This window comes from Sciurus vulgaris, assembly GCF_902686455.1.
Source record: "Sciurus vulgaris genome assembly, chromosome: 16".
NCBI lineage: Eukaryota > Metazoa > Chordata > Mammalia > Rodentia > Sciuridae > Sciurus > Sciurus vulgaris.
This window is the reverse complement of record NC_136477.1, coordinates 72,692,610-72,720,258: the sequence shown is the minus strand read 5'-3', so window position 1 is coordinate 72,720,258 and position 27,649 is coordinate 72,692,610. Positions and strand designations below refer to the sequence as shown.

The window sequence follows — 27,649 nt, the reverse complement described above, 5'->3', positions numbered from 1 at the left end:
TACAACCTGCTCTTCCCCAAACAAACTTCCAACTTGGACCCCTTGATTGATCTGATTTTTAAAAGGGAACTCCACACTGTTTGCCCCACGCTGTCCCCTTCCAGCTCAAAGGAGCCATAGTGGTCATCACTCATTCCCTGTCCTTACAGCAGTAAGGAGTTCCTAAAGCAAAAGGGGAAAACGAAGCCAGAATTGGGAACAGGGAATTAGTGTAGAAATAGGGGATCAGTCAAATTGAGGAATTGGGGGCCATGAAAACCAAGTGCCTCTGGAAGTTGGAGACTGACCCTGGGAGAATGTAATGTCAAGCATTTGTAGAGTCCATTGGTTATCAGATTTACCTGGCTGAATCACATTTGTCCTTCTCCTGCCCATTCACTTCTCACTTTATGCATCTCACTGGCAAAACTAGGCCTGATCACACAGGCAAGAAGCAGAGATAAGGGGAAAAAACTGGAGAACAAAAGAGACCTTAACCTATAAATGATGTAAGGTGTGCTCGCTTCTTGGGACTTTAGAACATCAGCTGTGGTCCCCTTCTCCCTCCCAGGAGAGGTCTGTGTTATCAACTTTAAATAGAACCTGTTTAACGTGCTGAATCCTACTACAGTGTTAGGATTAGCCTGTATACTCTTCCTTATAATAATTGCAGTCCTTAAATGTTTGTGGTCCATTTTCAACAAGAGACTTATGAGGTCCTCCTGAAGAAATCCCTTGTCCTAGTTCTTGGTTCAAAGCAGTTAATGTCTCAAGTATGTAAACTTGCAGAGGGGAGCATTCCACTCTAACCACATAGGAATATAAACAATTGCCCCCAAATTGGGCCATCAAAACAGACAATGGACCTGCACACACTTCAAACAAATTCAAAAGTTGGGCATCTACTTGGAATATCAAAGTAATTACAGGAATCCCATACAATCCACAAGGGCAAGGAATTATAGAAAGAACACACCATACCATAAAAACTCAGTTACAAAAAGAAAAATGGGGAAAAGGAGGAACACATATGCCCCCATCAGACACACTCTATCACATTCTGTTCACTAAGGAAAGAATTGGGATTCCTCTCCCAGTAAAACTCCTCTGCCATTGATGTACTGGAAAGACCCCCTATAAAATCACCTTCGTGGACCACACCCTTTACTAACTCAGGGGCGAGGTTTTGCTTGTGTTTTCCCAGAAAGCGAATCTATGTCAATTTGGATACCAGGCAGATTGATCAAACCCACTATGTCCTATGGAGGGCAACAAGAAAAGACATTGGCAAACCTTGACGGAGGAACTGAAGAGACTCGATCTTGAGGACACAGAGGGCTCCTCAACTAGGCAAGGACAATCATCAAAACACAACAAGAAAAACGAAGAAAAGAGGTAAACATGCACCTCCAGTAATTTGAGGGGTGATTAAAAAGGGTAACTCAGGAGGCTCAAAAAATGGCTCCAGATGGTGATACTTTCCCATCCACTTTGTTTTTACTAATGTGTGCTATTATCACTGCCAACTCTCACTGCACTGGTGCAACAATTATTGGGATCCCCAATCCATCCACGGTGATGCCATTAGGCTTAGGTGCAGATGTTCTGCCTTCTATCTTAGCTTCTAATACTTCCATGGGCATTCCTGCCACTTCAGCACCTCCTCTTCAAGCTCAATTTAATACTACTGCTAGCACTATCAGCAGTTGGCTATTCATGAAGTTGTCCAATTTTTTCTCCACTTCTGAGCTCTCATTATTAGCATGATGTCACAATGAAAAAGGGGGAAAATGAGGAGAATCCTGTGGTGTACCAGGCATGAATACAAGGTATGGACTGGGCTTGAGCACAGAACACTGGGCTCTCTTTATGTCACATGAGTACACTCTGTGATGACCTAATGCATCTTGAGCCTTCCTGGTCCCCAGCAGAAGTCTGCTCTTCCCTGTAGTACAGAATTGTAAACATGTAACCTGAGCAGTGGCCTGGCTGTCTCATTCATATGATTGGTTTTCACTCCATATATAAACTATTGCACTTCCTGAATAAATCAAGTCTCTGTCCCAGAACCTGGCTCCTGGTGTCTGAATTAAGGGGCACCATCACAATCACTCCCTTCCTGAGAAGCCAACCCACATTTGACAACATGTGTCCTCAAGTATTTTCAAATTGTAGCATTCTTATTATTTCCTGGAATGGCTATATCCACTGCCACCCCGCCAGGTGCCTAATGTCTCTGCTGTCCCTCTTTCAGTGTGACTTCTTTTCAATAGGGCTTCATGTGTCATTCTTGACCCTGCAAAGCACGAGACACTCATTTCCAGAACCATGGTAAATATTAAAACACCATATCCTTCAGCCAATTCTGCACTGCACCACTTCAGATCCTCCATCCAAATTAACAATAGTCTAGAAGTGGGCTTCATTCCTCTTGACACTGGACCTCCAAGATATGGGGAGACTAGGTTGCACATTCCCCAATTTCCTCCTCAATGCTATCAGCAAGAGCTAACATTTATGCATCCCCAAATCACACAATTGAACTTCAAGTCATTTGCAACCCAATGCTGAGGAAAACTGACTGAGAACAGCCAGGGCCAAGGGCAGCTCTCTCTGGTCCTCACTTCTTGCATTTCCAGATGACATTGAGGAAGACACAGAAAGTGCTGAGCTGTGCAAGTCCACTTCAGTTGCACACATCTGGAGTGTGCCCAAGAAGCCTGGTAATTTCCAAAGACTAGTGCAGTTGTCATTTGGAAATTCCTGCTATTTGGAACCTGGTGAGCATCGTCTTCTTGAAGAACTTGCTGATGATATAACCCCATAAGCATTTTCGTGAGAAGGAGCTCACCTATGAGTTGTTGTGAGTTGACTCATGTCAAGAAACATCTCCTGCTAAGAAACACAGGTGACCGAGAAAGCACTGCTAACTTTGACTGCAGCTCCATACTGAAAGTCTGATTGGAAAAGGCTTGAGTGTCCAACTGGTTCTTTTTCAAGTGTGCCCATTTAGTTGCTGAAAAGAGGAGAAACAGACCAGAGGAGGGAGGGATGGCATATTCAAAAGAGCCTTTCTTTCCCCTCCCCATCTGAGGGTCTGGGGACTTGAACCATGGTCCTTGCATATGCTAGGTGAGCGCTCTCCAAGAGGAGTTATCTTTTAGCTTTGCAGGACCCACTTTTAGGTACCCTCTAGATCCCCAACTGCTGTGACTCTGTCAAATTCTCTTCAGAAAACCCAGTCCTAAACAAAGCCAACGAATTACTTAGAAAATTTTCATCTTCCTTTCCACAGCAATCCTGCAAGGAACTTTCCTGCACATCAAGACCCACAGTCAAGCCGTGAGTCATGAGGGGAAATATTTATCCCTATCTATTGAAGGAGGAAAAGGTTTGCAGCTGAACACTGAGCAGAAAATGACATCAGTGAGCGTGGAGTTTGGGTCGGGGGAGGTAGAAGGAGAGGCAGGCATATGTGAGAATCAGAATATGCTCAGGTTGTCAGTATGAAGGGAGATATCGGGGAACATTCACACCTGGAGCCCTAGTCATTCTAATCACAAACTGCTGACTCCTTCCTCACTCCTCTTTTTCCTTCTGGCATTTTCCTTGGACAATTTCTAACTAGAAAATATCTGGACAAAAGGCACAACCCAGTGGAGGTGGTGGATCTTGCCTAACATCTTAATTATGGATGAGGAAGTGGAAGGTGTTTCTCCTGGGCAAAGCCTGTTTCCCTAAATGAGGGAATGCCTCAAAAACACAGCCAGACCCTGTCAGTAAATTTAAAGAAGAAAAGGAAAGTGGTTATGGCTCATGGGATCTGGGGTCCTGGGACTGATATTTACTTATAGGAAGAAAAAACAAGTTCCTCATGCAATGTCCACCTGCCGCTAGTTAGGTTTTTACCCCTTTCTAACAAGATTCAATGGAGTGAGATAAGTGACTGAAAGTCATATCCTGAATCTCTCAATCCTTCAACTTCAATACATTCCCCTCTGAAAATGGCCTGAATTTGGGCTTCCAGTGTTCTCATTCCCTGAGAGGAAAAGATGGGAGAGCGACTCTATTCTCAGTGGAAGGGGCAGGCTTCAGGCATGGCAGGTGTGAAGGGCACCGAGGTTCCAGGCTCTGGTAGGAGCACGCACTTTCTCTCTCTCCCCAGAGGCTTTCTCTGGGCCTTGGGCCACCTGGATATTGAGGAGTGGTGTCTTTGACCTCATGCCTGCACATCAGAGAGTGACTGAGGTCACAGAGGGGCAGCTGGACATCTTGGTGGCATCATGGTTCCCATAGCAACCAGATACGCTTCAGATGCTGGGGGTTTCAGACTGAGATTGAAAAGAAAAGCCAGATGTGTGGTGATGGTAAAAGGAAAGAGGAATGGAGCCAGGGCCAGGGGCCTGATCTTTGAAGAAATGGGATCCTTACCTGTTGACCCAGTTGAAGTGGAGCTATCAGGTTTGTGGGGTGCAGCCGAGCAGGCCAGGAATCACTCCCAGTCCAGGCAGGTCAGGGGACCCAGCTGAAGCCTGACAGCTCACACTACACTTTAGGCCTCCAAGGTGATGCTGTGCTGGTTTGGCTGCACCGGGCATCATGACAGCACGGTCAACTAGCTACTGCTGTGGGCAGGGATCCCCCAGGAGGTGTGGGGGACCAGGCAGGGATGGAAGGCTGCATGAGTTCTTCTGGTCACTCACTCTAGCACTGCCATATTGACATTGCCCTCTGAAACCACTCCTCTAGGTCTGCACACCCGGGATTTGTCCAAGTCAGGCAACTCACCTAGTGTCCTAGCAGACACAGGGCATGATGACTGCTGACAGCTCATGGCAGGGGAGCTTACAGCACTGCTTCATGGCTCAGGTGCTCCTTGAATTGGGAAACATCACACCCTACCTGGTCAGTTGCCCCTCCTTTCTGAGATAGCCATAACAGGAGACACCTGGAACCTGGGGAGATGGTCTTCCAAGTGCAGGTGTGTGGCTGCTGTCATAACTCATGAGGAGACCAGGGAGTCATTCAGTCAGCATGTTGGAAGGAGGACAGGGGGGAGCATCCAGGCAAGGAGAGAGGTTCTGTGCTCACTCCACCAGCCAGGGAAAACCACCTTGGCTGCTGCCTTACAACTGGGCTGCACTCAGAATTTGCTCTGCTATGATTTTTCCAGATGTCCTGCAACCCACCTTCAGAGGCAGTAATATCTATTCCATCTCTGTTCACCCAAGGGTTCATTCCCTTGACCAGGCTGCTGCCTCTGTGGCATAAGGCCCTCTGAGAAATGGCCTATTATCAGTCCCTGTATGATGCAGAATGTAAGCAGTGGATGAAACAAGAGCCTGCTCTTGGCATGAAGAACACAATTTCACAGGCCAGAACACCAAAGGTGAACAGACATTGTGCTGAATGAGAAATGGCACAAAGTTTCAAGGCTGAATACTCCAAATGGAAGGGTAAGGATCTTTGAGGGGCATGAATAGCACATGGGTGTTGGTGTTGGAAACCAACTTCAGTGAAGGGACACTAACAAAATGGGCTTTTCTTAAGGTCTATGTCCAAATTCCAGGACGTTTGCTTCAACATCCTGTACAGATACAGGAGGTAGTCAGTGCCAGATCATTCTGTGAGCAACCATCATGACTGACCTTAATTCCCCCAGCAAGGACTTCAATGCCCTTGCCAATTCCTGGCTCTTTCCTTTTGATTCCAAGTGACAGCTGATGATATATATGCTGATTTTATTTTTTCCAGCACAAGACCTCTAAGGAAAGGCTTTTCTTACACCACACCCATGAACCATTTACCTTCAATGTAAATTATTTTACATTAGGATATGCAGCACTGAAGCATGGCTCTCAAATTCAAGAATGCACCTCAATATCAGACATTTAGTCCAAACTGTCCTGCTCAAAATTAAAAGTGAATACCCAAAATGGGCAAAACCTGAATATCAAAAGACGACACATTAAAGAACATGCAAATGTGTGATAGGCCTTAGTGAGCAGGAAGAGTGTATCCTGGATGCAGTCCCCAAGAACAAGTCAGGAGGGAGGAAGGTTGCAATATATTTTTGGAGAGTACTGTGCTTTGTGTGTACAGCAGTGAGTATATGTGGAATGGAGACTTCTTACCCCCTTGGCCACAGGCCCAAAAGTATGCTGTCAACAAAGTATGTCACTCAAAGACTGGAAGCTTGAGTACAATATTGGCCTCATCTCTCTGGGCTATGACTGTGAAGTGCTAATTACTCTAACCCCTGACACTGGCTGCATCCTGTCCATGCTCCATACCATTCAACCCAAGTGCAAGATCACTTTTTGCACTATCATTCACATAGCTCATCTGACTCTGAAGCACCAACAGGGCAAGAATCACAAGCTGTGCATCATTGCTTTTGTGGAAAGCCCCGTAGAAGACAATGAGAAGGATCTGGTTAAACTGGCTAAGCACCTCAAGAAAGAAAAAGTAAATGTTGACATTATCAATTTTGGGGAAGTGGAGGTGAACACAGAAAATGTGACACTGACTGGCAAAGATGGAACTTGTTCTCATTTGGTGACAATGCCTCCTGGGCCCAACTTTGTTGATGCTCTCATCAGTTCTCCAATTCTTGCTGGTGAAGGCAGTGCCATGCTGGGTCTCGGTGCCAGTGACTTTGAATTTGAAGTGAATTCCAATGCTGATCCTGAGCTTGCCCTGGCTCTTCATGTTTCTATGGAAGAGCAGCAGCAAAGGCCAGAGGAGGAGGCACAGTGGGCAGCAGCAGCTTCTGCAGCTGAGGCTGGGATTGCTACACGTGGGACTGAAGACTCAGATGATGCCCTGCTTAAAATGACCATCAGACAGCAGGAGTTTGGCTGCACAGGGCTCCCTGATCTAGTAGTAAGATTGAGAAAGAGCAGATTGCTTATGCCTTGCAGATGTCCCCACAGGGAGCAGAGTTTGGCCAGGCAGAATCAGCCAACCTTGATGCCAGCTCAGCCATGGACACATCTAACCAACCAAGGAGGAGGATGATTATGACATGATGCAGGACCCTGAGTTTTTTAGAGTGTCCTAGAGAACCTTCTGGGTGTGGATACTGATAATGAAGTCATTTGAAATGCCATAGGATCTCTGGACTCAAAGGCCACCAAGGATGGCAAGAAGGACAAGAAGGAAGAGGATAAGAAGTGAGACTGGGAGAAAAAGGTGGCAGAGCCTTCTCAGGGGACTGCATAGGGTGGGGTGGGATATAGGGTTATATATGTTATCTGTAACCAATACAACCTAAATAGAGCTTGGCAAATTAAAAAAAAAAAAAAAGAGTGTATCCTCAAGCATTTGCAAGTTTTAGCATCCTTTTTATTTCTTGGACTGGCTATATCCACCACCAACACGTCACGTGCCTAGTGTTTCTGCTTTTCTTCTTTCTTTCAAAGAGCACTTCTTGTGTCATTCTTGACCCTGCAAAGCATGAGACACTCATTCCCAGAGCCATGGTGCACATGAGAACACCATATTCTTCACCCAATTCTACACTGCATCTCTTCAGAACCTCCATCCAAATTAACAACAGTGTAGAAAAGGGCTTCATTCCTCTTGACACTGGACCTCCAATGATACTGGGAGACTAGGTTGCACATTCCCCCATTTCCTTCTGAATGCTTTCAGCAGAAGCTAACACGTATGTATCCCCAAATCACACAATTGGGCTTCAAGTCATTTGCAACTTGATGCCAAGGAAATCTGAGTGAGAAGAGCCCGGGCCAAGGCGGCTGTCTTTGGTCCTCACCTCTTGCTTTTCCACATGACATTGAGGTTGACATGGAACGTGCTGTGTTGTGCAAGTCCACTTCAGTAGCACAGTATCTGGAGTGTGCCCAAGAAGCCCAGTAATTGCCAAAGACTTCTGCAGTTGTCATTTGGAAGTTCCTGCCATTTGCAACCTGGTGAGCATCATCTTCTTCAAGAACTTCCTGATGATATACCCCCATGAGCATACTCATGAGAATGATCTAACCTATGAGTTCCTGAGAGTTGACTCATATCAAAGCACACCTCATCTTAAGAAATGCAGGTGACCATTGAAGCACTGCTAACTTTGACTGCAGCTCCATGCTGAAAGCCCAACTTGCATATCCAACTGGTACTTGTTCAACTGTGCCAATTGAGTTGATGAAAAGATGAGAAAAAGATGAGACCAGGGAGGTTTGTCATGTTCAAAAGAGTTTTTTTTTTTTTTTTCTTTAGAGATGGGTTCTTGCCTGACTTGGTTATGCATGCCTGTAATCCCAGTAGCTTGGGAGGCTGAGGCAGGAGGATGTCTAGTTTAAAGTCAGTTTCAATTATGCCAAGGTGCCAAGGAGACCCTGTCTCTAAATATAATAGAAAATACGGATGTTAATTTGACTTAGTGGTTGATTGTCCCTGAGTTCAATCCCTGGTACTCTTCCATCTTTCCCCAAAAAATGGAGAGATGGTGTCTTTCTGTTGCCCAGTCTGGCCCTAAACTTCAATATTCAAATGATCCTCTTATCTCAGCCTACCACATATTTGGGACTTACAGGTGCATGCTACTGCACCTGGCTATTTAGATTGTTGTGTTGTTGGCAATAAGGGTGCTAGAGATCAAATCCAGAGCCATATGTGTGCTAGACAGATGTTTGCATTACCACTGGTCTATGATCACAAACAGGACAACATTTTAATGAAACTATTCTTAAGTTTTTAATGAAAATAGTTATAATTCAGTGTCCTGAAGTAATAAAATATTTGTATAGTTTTGTGAAGATGTTTCATCTTAAATTTTTCATAACAACCATTTTTACTTATATTAGGCCATGGCTTCCATGTGATTTTTATATATCAGTAGATGTCCCAAATAGTTGAGAAATTTTTCCTGCTATCCCACATTCTATGGAAATAAAATGCCCCAGCCACTTAAAAAAAAGAAAAAGAAAGAGGCTGGGGCTGTAGCTCAGTGGTAACGCCTTTGTCTTGCATGTTTGAGGCACTAGGTTCAATCCTCATTACCATGTAAAAATAAATAAATAAAGATTAAAAATAAAAAAGAAAAGAAAATGACTCATTCTTAGGTCGTGCTTTATACAAGGATGGTTGTATGCTTTATTCTATACTGTAGGACCTAACTTTTTATTGGTGGTCATAATTAATTTGATCAGGTTAAGGCCTTGTTAAAGAGTCAGCCATTTTGTAGTCCTGCCAATGATCTAGGTGATTTGATGATGCCAAAATGGGAGGTTGGTTATCATATCTCAGAAAATTGATGTAAGTATCCAAGTAATTTCTAGGAAGAGGGGAGTAGAAACTAAGAAAGACTCAGGTATTAAATGTTAATGTCACAAGGTGGAGGAATTGAGACAGATGAGATGGGGTACTTCCTACAGCTGAGGGCTGATGAGGCAATCCAGGTTTTAGGATTATTCTAGATCTTAGAACTCTCCAGCCTCTGATGCCTAACTGTAGCTTTCCTGGGTGGAACTGGGGAGTCATCTGCTGAGATTTCACTTGCATTTTTATCTCTTTCTGTCTTATGTGTTTCTTTCCCTGTCCCTTTCCTGAACAAGGGCCTGTTCGTTGTGACTAATAAGGTCCATCCTCCTCTTGGATCTTGTAATTTCTGTATCTATACTACTTACTCATCTCTCACACATGCTTCACTTTTATCACCAGTTGTTTGCTGAGTATTTTCACTGAAATGACTTACTCTCATCTCTCCTTTAACATATTCTAAAGAGAACTAATGATCTTTGTTTTTGTTATTGTTTTGGTGCTGGTGTTCTAACCCAGAACTTTGTGTGTGCTAATGAGCAATATCCCCAAGCCCAGAACTCATGATTTTTACCTAAAATTCATACACATTTCCTATTTTAGTTTTATTTTTTTATTTTTTATTTTTTGAACTGGGCATTGAACTCAGGGGCACTTAACCACTGTATTTTATTTAGAAATAGGGTCTTACTGAGTTTTTATGGCTTCACTAAGTTGCTGAGGCTGGTTTTGAACTTCTAATCTTCCTGTCTTACCTCCCAAGCCACTAAGATTGCAGGCATCTTCCACTGTTCCTGGCCCCTATTTTAGTTGTTAATATCACCATCCTCCATTTTATTCAAACTAAAATTTTTAATATTATACTTCACTCTCCATTTTGTTTGACTCTTTTTTCAATAAATGTTTAAAGAGTTTGAATAAAATTTGTCTATAAAATACCTACTGCTGACATTATTCTTTTTTTAGGAACCTCATAATATCTTGTTTAGTGGTTGGCACAGAGTGATTGGTTCTTAAGAGTATTTGAATTGAATTATAATGAGAATGAAGAAATATGCTAGAAAACAAACGAATTTGAAACTGATTTTTGGACTTCATTATTTTCCTAGTTTTTATTTTGATGAAAAAATCTTGGTCAGATAACAGTTGGAATCTTTTGATGAGTTTATTCAGATGTGTCTTCAAGAATTGTGGAAGATGCTCCACCTATTGACCCACAAGCTAAAGCTCAACATGCTAGTGGAGAAGTCGAAGAACTGGTAAGATGGTTATTCTAATAAGTTCCATGGATAGAAGATAGTTTGAAATTTCAGCCCTGCTTGCACTTGGCTTAAAGGTTAAAAGTCAGTAAGAGTTTTTAGCAGTGTACTTGTAGCATCTTTAGTCAACTTCTGATGTATTGTTACTAGAGATGTGTTTTTGTAAGTTAGTCAAAACCGTAATCCTTATGCAGATGGGGATATTTAATATTTGGGAAGAAGGAACTCAAAGATGAACGAAAAAGAGAAGCAAGACAGAAATAATTACTTCAGATAATTTTACTTTTTGTCTCTTTTCCCCCCTTCCCATTTTGGGGATTGAACCCAGGACTTGTATATGCTAGGAAGGCACTCGGCACCTGAGCTATGTTCCAACCCTTTTTTATTTTATATTAAGACACTCTTTCTCATTGAAAAGATTGTCCTCAAACCTGAAAACCATCCTGACTTAGACTTCCAAGTAGCTAGGATTACAGGCAGTGCCATCATGACTGGATAAGAAAAAGTGTTAGAAGGACTTCTCCTGATTTTTTATTTATTACATGGGATGAATTATCATAACAATATGAGACTGAAAAAAAGAAAACCACAAGCTGAATGTGGGGGTTCCTGTCTGTAATCCTAGTTACTTCAGAGGCTGAGGCTGGAGGATCTCCAGTTTTAGCCCAGCCTGTGTAAGAAGGGGAGACGGTTCTCAAAGTACAAATAAAAGACAAAAAAGAAAATCATCAAAACTTATTAGCCCTTTTTATTTTTTCAGTTCTGTAAAGTTTTATTCACATATGTGCAATTTTTAACATTGTTAAAATTATAACTTAAAATTATAACATTGTTAAATGTGTGATTTTAGTTTTACATAATGATTGTAAAGTCCAAAATAATGCATTGACTGTCCCCAGTTTTAGAAACATAGAGTGGCAAATGTGGGATAATGTTGAACTTTGATTAACAGGGAAAACTGTAAAGCAAAATGAGGTAGAGTTAGATAGTGAAGAAAGTGGTAATTTCTAGCCATTTCAGTCTTATTTCTCCATAGCTTATATTAAAAGGGCTGGTTTGATTTCATTCTAATTGGACATCGTACACAGAATTTTGCTCTTAACAGCAAAAGTAATTGACATTTCAGGGGCTGTGATGGAAAAAGGAACATAAGGTTTCTTTTTTTCTCATTTTTTCTTCACGGTTTATGCATAAGAAGAGAGATAATAGTATAACAGCATATTCAAAGTTCTAGTAGAAGTGATCTGTAAACTTAGTTATCAGAGCTTAATAGAAAAGAGAAGCAGAGGAGAAAAAGGCTTAGGCATTTCCACAAGAAAGTATTCGATGTATTTGGTTTGAGAATGGGATGGGAACCACTGCAATCAACTTCTAAATTTTAGTTTATCTTCCCCCTACATCCCACCCCATAATACTAGGTATTTAACCCAGGGCCTCACCTGTGGTGAGGCAAGTCCTCTACCATTGAGCTTTATTCCCAGCCCTTTTTATTTCATTTTGAGATAGAGCCTTAATGAGTCGCTCAGGCAGTCTTTGTCTCAGCCACTCAAGTTGCTGGGATCACAGGTGTGTGCCACTGCACCCAGTCCAGTTTCTGTTTTTGGTCTTATTTGATGTCAAGGTGGAGCCAGATTGTCAGAGATTTTCGATGATGTGAGGAATTGTTGAAAAATTATCAGAGAATATGCATAAAGCATTATTTAAGAAAGGTTATTTTGGAAATGGTATTTACTTGAAAGGGAAAGATGCTGGAAGTTGTTGAAAGTCTTAGAATAGTCTAATATAGTTTCCTAAATTAAAGTGACAATGGAAAAAAGAATTGAAGGTTCCTTCCCCTTGGTTCAATACTCCTACAAATTCTCTTTTCCCTTTATCTATTCCAGCTTGGGAGCCTTGGATATCAATAATTTTCCATGAGGAAAGGGTCTGCTTAGTTCCATCTTCTATGAGATTTGATATAGAGAGAAATCCTGTATCTGTTTCTCTCTGAAGAGTTATATTCATAGATCTTGTTTTGTTAGGCAGCAGATGTTTAATTGAGAACTTTTTATTTCTTTGCATTTTGCTGTGGGCTGAGCTATAGTCAGCCAGGATTGGAAGTGCTTAGTACTTTATACAGAATGAGAATGATTAGGATTTTTCTTTTGGTGTGTGTGTGTGTGTTTGTGTGTGTATGTGTGTGTGTGTGTGTGTGTGTGTGTGTGTGTGTGTTTGGTACTGTGAATTTAACACAAGGGTGCTTTTCCACTGAACTATATCCCAAGCCTTTTAAATTTTTTTTGTACAATTTTGAGACTGGACCTCGCTAAGTTGCTTAGGAATTTGGTAAGTTTCTGAGGCTGTCCTTGAACTTGCCATCTTCTTGTCTCAGCCTCCTGAGTCACTGGGGCTATAGGCATGTGCCATTGTGTCTGCCCTTTTTTTATTTTTTGGTTGTTTAATGGAAGAGTTAGGTTTATTTTTTCTAATATTCTATTGCTTAGATTTGAGAAGTTCTAAATGTCAATTTATTTTTGTTCTCTGGTCATTTTGTACTTTTTACCTTAACCAGAGAGAGGGGTATGAAATTGTATAGATCATTAATAAAATTTGTTTTGACTGATGTAAACCTGTATTCAGCTTTTATGTACCTATGGCATATTAAGTCATTTTATTTCTGCCTTAAGAAAGCATTAGGTGTAAAACTATACATATATGTAGTGTGTATATTGACTTTGAAGAGTCCTCATATCAATAATAGACTAATTTTGCCAGCTTGAAGAACTAATTTTACTTAAAATATTAATGTCATTTATTAATGTCAGAATCAATAAAGTGTTTATGGGAAAATTTATTTGCCATTTTCCTGTTTCTTGTTTAATTTTAGCCAATGGATTTGTTGAAATTTGAGCAAATTTACCTCTCCAAACCTACCCATTGGAAAAGATATGGTGCTCCTTCTCCAATGATACCAAATGAGACCAGATTAAGAAATCTCATGTAAGAAATACATATTTTTTGTCATCAGCTGTTATTGAAATAGAATTCAGAAAATATATGTTAACCAGTTGAGGATTTATGTTTTAGCAAATACCCTACTATTGCTCAACTGTGACCTACTTCTATTTTCAAAGGTATTCTGCTCCACTTTATGTTTGCATAACAAAAACAATCATTAAAGAAGGTGAAGAACAACTTCAGGCTCAGCATCAGAAAACTTATAGGAAAATTTCCAATTATGTTGCATTAAACTTAATGCCTGTTGAATGACTTAACAGATCATGATCTTTGTGAGTTAAATGACTGTCCCTTGGATCCTGGTGGCTAATTAATTATTAATGGATCTGAAAAGGTACAGTAACATTATTTTAAAACATTACAAAATGATAGTTAATATTTAAATTATTAAATTTGAAATGAAAAAGGAGACTTTCATACAGGGTAGCCAGAAAGTGTATTTAAAATATTTATGGTGTGACAGCTAAACTTAAGCTTATTTAGATGAATATAATATAAACTAGCATTTCATCATTTATTAGAGTTATATATTTTTACAAAGCATTTAATGCAAAATGGAGTTTGCAAATTTCAAGAATTGCTGTTTCTCTGTAAATCTTTATGATCAAGTTAAATTAAGGTGCACATTTGACTCTTTGTACTTCAATGACCTTTTGATTTCATGGCTATAACTTTCTTATTGCAAATATAGGTTCTTATTGCCCAAGAGAAAATGGCAACAAATACAATCTATGTGTTGGCCAAAAAGGATTCTAAATATGCCTCCACAGGAGAGTGTAGGTCATGTCTGGAGAATTCTTCCCAACTACCAGTACTATATGGGTTAGCAAGAGGAGGGCAGGTATGGTCTGGGGTATGATATGTTGCTTTTTTTTTCATTCCTTTGTGTCTTGTTTTGCATTCTTAGTCAAAAAAAGGTTCTCTGGAGCATGTAATTGGTATTATGTGTTAGGTATTATTATTATTACCATAAAACAGATTACTCCAACAAAAACATTTATCATCTTGTAGTTTCCGTGGATCAGGAATCTGGGTGCAGCTTAACTATGTCCTCTGACTAAGTGTCTCTCATAAGGTGATAGTCAAGGTGTTTGCCTAAGCTGCAGTCATCCCAAGCATATTCACATGGTTGTTGACAAGATTCACTTCCTTATTGGTCATTGGACATTTTCAGGTCTTCACTGGCTGTTGGTTTGAAGCCTCTCTGTTTCTTTCCATGTGGTCCTCTCCATTCAGCTGACACAGAGAGCAAGCACAAAGAGTCATAGAGCCATGCACAGTGACACATATGTATAATTCCAGCAACCTGGGAGGCTGAGGCAGGATGATCATAAGTGTGAGGTCAGCCTGAGAAACTTAGCAAGACCTTGTCTCAAAAATAATAAAGGGGAGAGGTTGGTGCTAAGGATGTGGTAGAATGCCCACAAAGGCCCACATAATCCCTGGCATGGGAAGTAGGGGCTGGTAGAAAAGCAAAAGAGTATAAACAAGATCGAACCACTCTTTTATAGCTTACTTAGGGATTCTATTATAAGCTTTTAATTTTCTTTGTGGTACTTGGGAAAGTACCCAGGAGTGCTCTACTACTAACTTTATCCCCAGTCCTTTGGAAGAAATTGGAAAAGAGAAACTTGTATGTAAGAGACTGTTTGTTAGTTTTGAAGTGGTATTCAAACAAGAAGATACTTCACTATTTTAGTCAGCTTTTATGCTGCTGTGACTAAAGGAATGACCAGCACAATTGTAGGGGAGGAAAAGGTTGGGGTATTATGATTTCAGAGGTCTTAGTCTGTAGAATTCTGGCTCCATTCCTTGGGGCTTGATGTGAGGAAGAACTTTATGGCAGAAGAGTGGGGCCCAGGGAAACAGCCTACATGGTTATCAGAAAGCAGAGAGAGAGACTCCACTCACCAGATACCCAAAGCCATGACTCCAATTTCTGCCTCCTCCAGCCATACCCTGCCATTTCAGTTACCATTCAGTTAATCCCTATCTGGATTTATTCACTGATTAGGTTAAGGATATAACCCAATCATTTTTTCTCCAAACCTTACATTGTCTCACACGTGAACTTTTGGGAGACATCACATCTAAACCATAGCACTCACAGATTGGCTCTGATTTAATATTTAGTTTTTATCATGTACTTAGCTTTTTCTATATTTGTCTATTCATGTTCTTGCTCTTTTACTGCTCATCTATTTTTTTCTTCCCAAGACCCTCCAACCCCCAAGGGGGAGGGAATAGAAAGGTATCAACTGTATTTGTATTCTTTGCCAGCCAAAAGTTATTTCCAGGTGTGGTATTTGTTTAATTCTTAGAGGATCTTGACAGGCAGATGGCAGAGAATGGAAGTTTCATATGGTTTAAATGACCAGGTTGTCTCTAAAATTAGTTAACTTACTTAAGCAGTTTTGTAAAGCAGTTGTAGGAGGTTCCTCAGAGAATGAGGAGACATGATTTTATGAAATATATGAACTTAAATGGTTTGCTTGCTGTCTCCCATTTTTTGGGGAATTAAAAATTTTCTTTTTGTTTGGTGGTATTAGGAATTGAACTTAGAGGTACTTTACCACTGAACTATACCCCTTTCCTTTTTTATCTTTTATTTTGAAACAGGATTTTGCTAAGTTGTGGAGACCAGTTTGGACTTTGCCAAGGCTGACCTCAAACTTATAAACATCCTGCCTCAGACATCTGAGTAGCTGGAATTTAAATGGTTTTCTTGGTGCCTTTATATTTCTCTGAGCTCTTATATATTTGTGTTCTAATGGTATTTTATTTTTCTAGGGTGCAAAAAAAAGTGCTATTGTTCAGCACATATATCAAGCAAGAAGTTCCCATCATTATTGTGTTCAGAGAATGAGGTTTTGTGTCTGATAGAGATATCCTAGAATATATTACTTATAATTGTGGAGATCCAGAGATGATGGAAATTGTAATATGAAAACAATATATTCATAGTGTCTGATAAGAAATTTAGAGGTACTAATTGTTGCTAACCTTAAACCATAGAAGAGCTGGGCATGGTGGTGCATGCCTCTAATCCCAGCAGCTCCAGAGAGTGCTGCAAGAGGATGGAAAGTTCAAAGCCAGCCTCGGCAACTCAGTGAGACCTTAAGCAACTCCGTAAGATCCTGTCTTTAAATAAAGTATAAAAAAGTGACTGGGGGTATGGCTCAGTGGTTAAGTGCTCCTGGGTTCAATCCCTGATTCCAAAACAAACAAACCCTAAAACAGCAGAAATCTGTGAAGAGCAATTTGACTGTCACAAATTTCATGTGTAGTGAAAGTCTTCCCTGTCTAGGCCTCTCTGCTGACAATTCCATACAACATAGACATGAAAAGTAGAGACATCCAAAAGTTCAATGGCAGCCTCATGAAGAAAGCAGTAAGAAAAATTATAAAAGTACACTAGTCTAGTGTAATTTAGTAAAAAGGAAAAAGAGTAGCTGATACATTTATTTCTTTTTATTTTGAGGAAAAGAAAAAACTTTTTGTTTTGTAGGAATTTCAAACTTAGAGAACAGTTGCTAGAGTAGTGCTGAGGACTCTGTATTCTTCACTCAGATTTAGGTGTTAACTTGTCTACATTTGCTTTATTATTCTATCTATAAATACGTGTGACTTTTTTTTCTGGACCATTTGAGAGTAAGTTAATGGGTATTATGCCTCTTTACTCCTAATACTTTAGTTTGTTTCCTAAGATCCAAGATATTCACTTACATAATCATGGTATAATTACTAAAATAAAGAAATTTAATGTAGATGTAATACTATGAATATGCAGATCTTACTCATGTATTTGCTAGTTGTATTTGCTAGTTCTTCCTCTCCCTTGTGTAGGGGATTGAATTCAGGGGCATTATACTATTGAGCCACAGCCTCATTTGTGTGTGTGTGTGTGTGTGTGAATGAATGAGTGAGTGTGTGCAGTGCTGGGGATCAAGCTTAGGGACTTGAGCATGGTAGGCAACTCTTCTACCACTAAGCCACATCCCCAACTCCCATATCTTTTTGTATATTTTGAGACAGAGTTGCAAAGTTGTCTAGGCTGACCTGGAACTTGGAATCTTCTTGCTTCAGCTTCCTGAGTGCCCCACCACACCCAGCTCCAAAATTATCTTTCATACTATTTTTTTTTCTTAGTTCAGAATCCAATTCAGAATCATTCATTGCATTTTTTTGTTTGTTTGTTTATTTGTTTTGGTGCCAGGGATTTAACCTGGGAGTGTTTTATCACTAATCTACATCCCCAGCCCTTTGAGGTGGTTCTTCTAGTTCTAAGATTTTTATAATTCCTGATTCCCTAAAAACACTTACATATTTGATTAGGTTTATAGGAATATCTGGCATGTTATTAAGTTAAATGAGACCTGACTCATTTTGAGGTGAAAATATGAATTTGAAAATTTCTATATAAATTATTTCACAGGTTAAACCTTCTCTTGATGAAGATTTTGTCACTCAAGAACAGAATGTTGCATTAAATTTCATTGGTTCGAGAGGGGCAAAGCCTGGCATTACTAAAGAGAAAAGAATTAAATATGCAAAAGAAGTCTTACAAAAAAAATGCTTCCTCATGTTGGTGTTAGTGATTTTTTGAGACCAAAAAAGTATATTTCTTGGGATATTTTAAATTTTATTGTTTTAAGTTCTCTACTAAGATGTAGTTGAGATAGAGTGTTTTTCTTTTTTTTTTTTTAAAGGATCATTAGTTTATTTTTTTTTATTTTTATTTTTTTATTGTAAACAAATGGGATACATGTTGTTTCTCTGTACATGGCGTAAAGGCATACCATTTGTGTAATCATAAATTTACATACAGTAATGAATCAAACAACATTAGAGTGTTTTTCTTAAAGCTAAATGTAAAGAATGATGTTTTCTGATAAATACTATTGGGGCAGAAAACAAAAACAAATTTTTTTTTCACATTTTTTTTTTTTTTTTTTTTTTTTGCGGTGCTGGGGATTGAACCCAGGGCCTTTTGCTTGCAAGACAAGCATTCTACCAACTGAGCTTATATCCCCAGCCCTTTTTTTCACTTCTTTTTTCTTTTTTTTTAAGATATATGGTTTATAGATTACTTCTAGCCACTTTGGGTACAAGAGAACTCAATGACAGAGATCATTATGGAAACAAAAGATTGGATCTTGCTGGGCCACTACTTGAGTTCTTTTTTAGAGGGTAAGATGTTACAGAAAAAATTGTTGAAATAAGATTGATTATAGATTGTTATATTACACTTGGAGTTGCTAAACAATCTTGGTAGCATATGATGTACCTCTGAAACTTGCTATGTTCTCTTTGCTACTTGCTCAGATTTAGTTTGTGTTCATATCTGGGAATGATGTTTGTAAGCACAGCGTATCTCTTGTTTATGTTTGTTTATTTGTATTTTTTAGTGCTAGGATTGGACCCTGGGACACTTTACTACTGAACTGCATTCCCAATTCTTTTTATGTTTATCTTGCTAGCTGCTGAGGCTGGCCTTGAACTTGTGATCCTGTTCCTTCAGCCTCCAAGGAGCAGGGATTATAGGCATGTGACACTGTGCCTAGCAGTGCATATTTTCTTTATTCCTCTGGTAACCTTGAGGAATGTTTGAGAAAATAACACATTTCCTTGATTTTCTTTCTTCTTCTTCTTCTTCTTTTTTTTTTTCTTTGCAGTGCTGAGGATTGAACCTGGGCCTTGTGCATGCAAGACATGCACTCTAGTACTGAGCTATATTCCCAGCCATGCATTGATTTTCTAAGTGCTGATACTGAAAATTTTATTAGTCTTGTTTTGTATCTTCTCTTAAAGTATGAGAACATGAACTAGAGAAAAATGTATGAAAATGTTAGCAGTGATCATTTCTTTGAGCATTGGGATTTTACATTTTTTTCTTTTTTCTTTTAGTACTGGGAATTTTAGACAGGAACTTTTACCACTGAGCTATATCCCCAACCCTTTTAATTCTTTGAGACAGAATCTCACTAAGTTGCCCAGAGCCGTGCTAAATTGGCTAAGGCTGGCCTCAAACTTCTGATTCTCCTGTATTAGCCTCCAAAGATGTTGGGATTATAGGCATGCACCACCACACCTGACTTTTTATTTTTCCCCTACATTTATTTATTTGTTCATTATTATTATTATTTTTTGCTTTTAATAAATTTTATTTTTATATATTTTAAAACTGCAACTTTCAGAAATTTAAAAGAAAAATATTTTTATGATACTGAAATGAGCACCTCTTTGGTATAAAAATCACACAATATGTGTAATCTTGAACTAAAAATATTGATGAAGATCTATGACCTAATATGCTGAAAAAGACTGTTCTTTGCCCATTCATATGTCCCCTTGCATTGCCCCCACTCTGGAGCTTAGGAATATATTTCTGGACACATCTCCATATCTACAAAGAATTAAGATGCCACATCAAATATATTTTAAAAATTATAATATAGTAGAGCATCAAAGTATCAAAGTTGGCTTAATAGTTGACATATGACACAAACCACCAAAAAGCAATATAAGATACAGGACACATAAAATAGAACACTGTCACAGAGATCAATAATACATCATTTAAATTTGATAAAATGGAAACAAAGCAATTTCTTTAGAATTATTATGCAAATAATTTGCTACTTAGTATTGAGTCACAAATTTGATAAGGTTTTAATTTTTTTGCAGTGCTGGGGATCAAACCCATGGCCTTGTGCATACAAGGCAAACACTCTACCAACTGAGCTATCTCCCCAGCCCCTGATAATGTATTTTATAGCAAGCAGTCAAACATACAAAAATGTAAAATACAAGAAATATTAACAATGAGAGCAATTAACCATAGAAATAAATAGGGCAAAAACATGCATTCTCTCTTGACATGCTTTTATTTTCTGACATGCTTTTTTAAAAAGCATCTTCATAGGTTAAAAAAATTGTATTTTTAAAAACTACTAACAAAGTTCAAATCCCAATTACAAAAGAGAATGTTTACCTTCAAGTCAATGAAGTTCAGATTTATACATTTTTAGAGAAACAATTACAGTCTTCATGTTAAAAATATGAAGGAAAAAAGCTTTTAATTATGTTTGTCAAGTCTTTTATTCAACAAGGACTTAGCAAGTGTTGTGCGACACTGTTTCAGGTGCTAAGGATATAAAAACAAGACTCAATCATAGGTTTTGGAGAATTTACCCTAATGGAGTTGGATCTAGCATAGGCAACCTTAGTTAACTTCTTTGGACCATAAAATGAAGCTCAACTTCAAAGTCTACCATTCTTGCATCTTGATCTGTGTAGTATGCTACTGGTAGCACTATTAACATTAATTATCTACTAATGGAATTAGCTTCCATAAAGGATTCTACAGAAGTTTAGAGGACAGAAAGTATTTAAGAATAAGTGACTACTGGTCTGCATCAAGAATATCAGTATTCTTCTTTCATAAAATCCAGAAAATATTCATTCTGAGTATACCAAACTGCTGAAGTGATCATCCTATTTTGCAATACATGTGCAAAAAATGTATATTAAGAAGGATGTTACACTGTCCAAATCAGGCCAAATCAGTTGTTAGGTTTTAAAGAATCATAGCCTTCTTCCAAGAGGTCCTGCGAAGTTTTTAAGGAAACGTGCATTTTCTGTACATTTGAGGGCAAGCTCTTCCACTTTGAGCTGATCCTGCAGGTGTGGCTTTAAGAAGTTTGGTTAGAGAAAATGCTGCATCTCTGATCTACAGCTCCACTTCCACCAGTGGGTCTGCAGTTCAGTCACTGCTTCTGCTTGAAATTGGCCAGTCCAAACTCACTGGGACACTGGGGGAGGATGCTGATGAAACATCTGAAGAAGGAGAGGAGGGAGGCAGTGGGGGAGGTGAAGAAACATAAAACTCCTCACGGTCAGCCATGGAGAAGGGCTGATACCACAGAGCTGGACCTAAACAGCAGAACTGACACCGTTTCCCCTATGTTTAAAAAAATATATTTAGTTGTGGATGAACACAATAACTTATTTATTTTCTTATGTGATGCTGAGTATACAACCCAATACCTCACATGGACTAGGCAAGCACTCCACCACTGAGCCACAACACCAGCCCTCTCTATATTTTTTGTTGGTGCATTATAGTTGTACCTATTGATATTTGTTGTTACATATTCCTTTATGAACACAATATAACAATGTAATTTGGCCTTAAATTTTATTCTTGATGTTTCTATATTTCCCATATTTTCTATAGTGAACTTTCAGAAAAATTATTTTTAACAGCAAAACACGAAGGCATTACAAAAAATTATTAACATTAGTATTTTGAACAGGTTTTTTCAGTTTGTTATAAATTAGTATTTTTCAGATTTTTTTGTTATTGTCCTACTGAGACTCTTTTGACACATTTTCTTAATTGCCACATAGGTGTACATACTATATATGTGTGTGTGGGTGTTTTTGTTTTGTTTTGGTTTGGTTTTGTGCCCTGCTACAACCATTTTCAACCCCTTGTGGGCAATATTGTCCTTGTTAAGAATGAATTTTGTAGATACTAACACATTTAAAGCAATACCATTTTGTCAGTATGTTTAAGAATTTGCTGAAAGAAGTGGGAATCTATGCACAGAAGTTTATTGATCGAGGAAAGGACTTTAACTTGGAGTTGGCAAGTAAAACAAGAATAATATCTCATGGCTTAAAATAGTCTTCAGCTGCTGGAAACTGGGGTGACCAAAAGAAAGCTCATCAAACCAGAGCTGGAGTATCTCAGGTGGTGTCAACTATGACTATAGGATTCATAGAAAAAATGTTGTAGGACTAGTAGTTTCTTTAATTTATTTACTGTAAATTGTTTTGATTTTTATTTTGTTCTCAGTATGAAATCACTAGAGGTTTTAAATTATGAAACTGATATTTTTCTTTAGCTATTAGCATAACAAAGAGGAAAGAATTTTTTGACTTACAGTTTAGAAACTCAAGATATTTAAAAGAGTAGCTACATAGGAGGTGAGACAGTATGTGTTAGCAAAGATTTGTGTATTTAAAAAATTCCAAAAAAGAAAAATATTAACAATTCCATATTAGAAGCTGATCCAGAGAAAAAAAATAGATATCCCCTTTATTTGTTGAAAATGCATGGTTCTTCAGAGTTTATAATGTAGTGAATGCAGTCGCTAATCTCAACTGGAATATCAAGAAAAGGCTTTTAAAAGGCTCATTAGGCATTTTTAAATACATTTTTATATTTGCTTTACTTTTTTTCATTTTTGTTAATTGGAGATTGCATCCAGGGTGTCAAACTATATTTCAAGCCCTTTTTGTTTTTTATTTTGAGATAGGGCCTTGCTAAGTTGCAGAGGATGGTCTTGAACTTGGGGTTCCCTGACTCAGCCTCCCAAGCCCCTGGGATTACAGGAATGCAACATTACACCCAGTGTCCTTTTTTATTTTAATTTGGTACAGGGTCTTGCTAAATTGCCAAGACTGGCCTCAAACTTGAGAACCTCCTGTCTCAGGCTCCCAAGTTGTCACAATTTCAGACCTGCACCACCATGTCATAAATATTTCTTTTCCTGTGAGATTTTTAAAGCTATAATGTACTTATCTAGCTTTATGGGCTTATGGGGTATATACTCCCTTTTGAGGTATATTGGCATTACGTGATTGATTTGGCATTCAGATAGCAAATTCAAATTCCTAAATTCTAGATGCTCTATGAAATTCTAGGATGCTGCCACATAGCAATGTTAAATTTCTAGTTCCTTTTAATTCATTAAAATTTCAGTGTATAGTTGATGTTTTGGATGCTGGGTTCACAACTTGAATAAGTCTCTTTACCAACCCTCAAGTAGTTCATCAGCATCTAGCAGAGTAACATTCATTTATATAAAGCTCCTATACCCTGAGCTTTGATATGATAAATGATGCCACACTACAATATCAGTTCAGTGAATTACTATTGGGATGTGTCAGGTACTCTCCTACACTGTAGAGCTGGAAAGATGAATAAAACAGAATCCCTTATCTTTGGTAGTTTATTAGCTACACTTGTAGATGGGTGTGAGCAGGTATTTACAACATGGTACAGTATCATAAAAGACCCCTGCACCTGCTCTGTTGGAATGCTGGAGAAAGGTTTTACCACAACTTTAGAGGGTGAAAAGAAGTCTTTAGGTGGTAACATCTGAACTGAATCTTGAAGCATAACTGGGAAAGAGCACAAGGTGGAAAGGAGGGTAGAACCAGCAGCTCACAGAAAAACTTTAGAAAATTTCATAACATCTTGAGTACATTTCTTTAATGAGCTGGCTTTTTAAAAGATACCTGGTTTAAAAAACAACAACAACAAAAAGCCCAACCGTATAAAAAGATACGCAGTCCCCAGCACCAAAAATAAAACCTTGAGTTTTCTGGCCCCTTCTGTATTAGTTCCATTACAGTATTGTAATGTTTTAAAAATAAATTTAAGTACATGAAGAATATCCGAACTCATGAAGATACCTGGTTAGAAAGGGGAGGGATATTTTGATTTTTTCAGGTAATTGCATTTATTTTTTGATGTGACATCAACATTACAAATTGTAGTAACTTAAAGGTTAGTCATGACATAGAATCTAAACACCATTGATTTGTTGTGTGCTTCACATGCATTTTTTACAAATATAGTTTTTTTTTCTCAAATGCATACTTTTGAAGCATCATAATTGGTCATTTAAAAAATAATGATTCACTGAGGTATACAGAATTTCACATGTTGACACATTTTATTACACATGTGTGTGTGTTAAAAAAATTTATTTGTTAATATCACTACTGATGTCATTTAGGAAAGCATTTATGAAGAAGTATCAAGCCCTTTGTTGTGGGTGGTTTTCTAAAATTCTGATTTTTTTTTGCTTAGGTAGAAAATTTTTAATTTTTTTTGTTTGTAGATGTATAAAATACCTTTATTTTGTTTATGTTTTTTTTTTTTTTTTTTTTTTTTTGGTGCTGAGGATTGAGCCCGAGTGACTCACACATGCCAGGCAAGCACTTTACCACTGAGAAACAACACCAGACCTGTTAGGTCAATTTTTACTCATGATTTTCAGCAAATACTTAAAACTGTTATTCTTTTTTTTTATGCAAGAGATTTTATTAAGTGGATGGGCAGTGTGTCTGCCCACTGGGTGAAAGAGAGAGAGAGAAAATAAGAGAGAGAGTGAGAGTGAGTAAGAGAGTGAGAGAATGAGGAGAGAAAGTGAGTGAGAATAAGGAGAGAGTTAAAATTGTTATTCTTGAAAAGTTCACTTAATTTTCTTTGATTTTTTTGCTAGATATCTAAGTTTGAATTAACATTGTTGTGAATGTTATTGATAACACTGTTGGTGTCAGCTGGCTTTCAGGTAGAAAAGATGTTCTGTTCTTATGAGGAAAGTGACTTGTTCAGAATTGTGCAAGTCCTTTTCTGCAGGACAGCCATCTTCATGATATAGTGGATACATGTTTTGAGGATTTTCTTTTTGTTTGAAAAATTTAAAAATGAGTATTCCATGATTAGGTTTTGATAATCATTTTTACTGTTTCATTAAGGACATTCTTTTGCTGGAAATGTAATTCAGTTGGTAGAGTGCTTGCCTAGCATGCATGATGCCCTTGTTTGAATCTTCAGCACCTCCCCCCCCACATACACACACAAGGACATTCTTAAGTAAAACTGACCTTTACTTGAATGCAAATAGAACTGCTGGTAAAGTTTGATTCCACTGCCTTGATTTATGCTATGGTGTCACTAATTTTATTCACTTTTTGAATTATCAGTACAAATGTTAACACAGTGAAATAGGCAAATAATATATTGTATTTGTATGAAAATATTTTTGACTCTCAGGAGGTCTACAGAGCACACTTTAAGATACTCTATTCTAAAAGATTAGTACATTTTAAGAAGACCTTAACCTTCTTAGTATTACTAAATATGAGATCAGATTTGCAATGATTACATAATTTTTAAGCAGTTTGTTTTAGCACAACTTTTCATTTCTATGGTTATACACAATGCAGTCACACTATTCATGCAATCATACATGTACATAGGATAATAATGTCTGTCTCATTCCACCATCTTTTCCATCCCCATACCTCCTTCCTCCACTCACTCCCCTCTGCCCAATCTAAAGTTCTCTCACTCCCATTATGGATTACTATCCACATATCACAAGAAAACATTTGGCTTTTGGTGTTTTGGGATTGGTTTATTTTGCTTATGATGATATTTCCTGGCTCCATCCATTTACTTGCAAAATGCCATAATTTCATCCTTTCTTAAGACTGAATAATATTCCATTGTGGTAAATATATGCCACAGTTTCTTTATCATTCATTATCTATTGAAGAGCTATTGTAAACTGAGGTGCTATAAATGATGTTACTGTGTCCCTGTAATATGCTGATTTTAGGTCCTTTGGGTATAGACCATGCAGTGGGAAAATTGGGTCAAATGGTGGATCCATTCCAGGTTTTGTAAGGAATCTCCTTAGTACTTTCCAGAGTAGTGGCACCAATTTTCAGTCCTACCAGCAATGTATGAGTGCTCCTTTTCTCCCACATCCTTGACAACACTTATTGTTGCTAGTATTCTTGATAATTGCCATTCTGACTGGAGTGAGATGAAGTCTTAGAGCAAGTTTTATTTGCATTTCTCTAATTGCAAGGGATGAACATTTTTTCATGTTTTTTTGATTGATTGCATTTCTCTGTGAAGTGTCTGTTCAATTCCTTAGCCCATTTATTGATTGTGTTATTTGACTTTTTTGGTGTTAAGTTTTGTGAGTTCTTTATATATCCTGGAGATTCTGTTCCATCTGATGTGTGTGTGGTAAAGATTTTCTCCCACTTGGTAGACTTGTTCTTCATGTTACTGAGAAGAAGCTTTTTAGTTTGAATCCACTCCATTTATAGATCCTTGATTTTACTTCTTGTGCTTTAGGAGTCTTGTTAAGGAAGCCAGATCCTAAGCCAACACAAGGGAGATTTGGGCCTACTTTTCTTATATTAGATGCAGGTTCTCTGGTCTAATTCCTAGGTCCTTGATCCACTTTGAGTTTTGTGCAGGCTGAGAGAGAGGTTTAATTTCATTTTGCTGCACATGGATTTCCAGTTTTCCAAGCACCATTTGTTCAAGAGGCTATCTTTTCTTCAATGTATGCTTTTGGGGCCTTTGTCTAGTATGAGATAACTGTATTCATGTGGGTTTGTCTCTGTGTCTTCTATTTTGTACCATTGGTCTACCTGTCTATTTTGGTGCCAGTATCATGATGTTTTTGTTACTATAGCTCCGTAGTGTAGTTTAAGGTCTGGTACTGTGATGCCTCCTGCTTCACTCTTCTTGCTAAAGATTGCTTTGACTACTCTGGGTTTCTTATTTTTCCAAAACAATTTTATGATTGCTTTTTGTATTTCTATGAGGAATGTCATTGGAAGTCTTTTGTTTTTAATCAGGATGCAAATAAGGTCTTGTTTTGCAATTGATATGTTTCTTAAGCCCTTTTTAAAAATAATCTAGAGATTGACCTCCATCCGTTTCTTTTTGTAGATATTTGAAGAAATAGGACTATTTATTTTGGAAGGTTTCAAATAATCTGGGTTTTGCTGATTACATCTCACAGCTATGTTGTTCTATAAAGAGCTAATTTGATTAAAAGTTTTGATGATAGTTAGGGTTTGAGGCTTTTTCTAAATATACCAGACATTGAACTCAGTGTGCAGTAGCACTGAACTACACCCCTAGCTCTTTGTATTTTGAGACAAGGTCTCACTAAATTGCTGAGGCTGGCCTTGAACTTGCAATCTCCTGTCTCAGGGTATCAAATTTCTGGAATTACAGGCATGTGCCACCATTCCTGGCCTCAGGCTTTAGGTTTTGACACTAATATCTCTTAGGTGGAATTATTTACTTACAGTGTCTGATCACCTTTTTATAATTTTAGTAGCTACTAATGATCATTGCCTTTAATTCCTTGATGAAAAAGGGTTTGCAAACTAATGAGATTCTAATTCTTATTATTCCTTTTACATTAGCTGAACTACTTCTCAAACTTTGCTTCTTGTTTCTTTAAGTAGGCACCTGGTATGTAGTTCCTGTGGTAAACACAGGACAAATGCTTAATTCT

At 38.2% G+C, this 27,649-nt stretch overlaps 2 pseudogenes across 2 annotated transcripts; one reads left to right on the top strand and one right to left on the bottom strand.

Annotated features, from left to right (window-relative positions):
* Nucleotides 1-1,240: 1,240 nt before the first annotated feature.
* On the top strand, nt 1,241-7,158 carry LOC306646456 (26S proteasome non-ATPase regulatory subunit 4-like; annotated as a pseudogene). Its single transcript has 2 exons — nt 1,241-1,374; nt 6,010-7,158. The product of its transcript is annotated as a 26S proteasome non-ATPase regulatory subunit 4-like (transcript).
* A 13,918-nt stretch (nt 7,159-21,076) lies between these two features.
* On the bottom strand, nt 21,077-21,417 carry LOC306645842 (renal cancer differentiation gene 1 protein-like; annotated as a pseudogene). Its single transcript has one exon. The product of its transcript is annotated as a renal cancer differentiation gene 1 protein-like (transcript).
* Between the last annotated feature and the right edge of the window lie 6,232 nt (nt 21,418-27,649).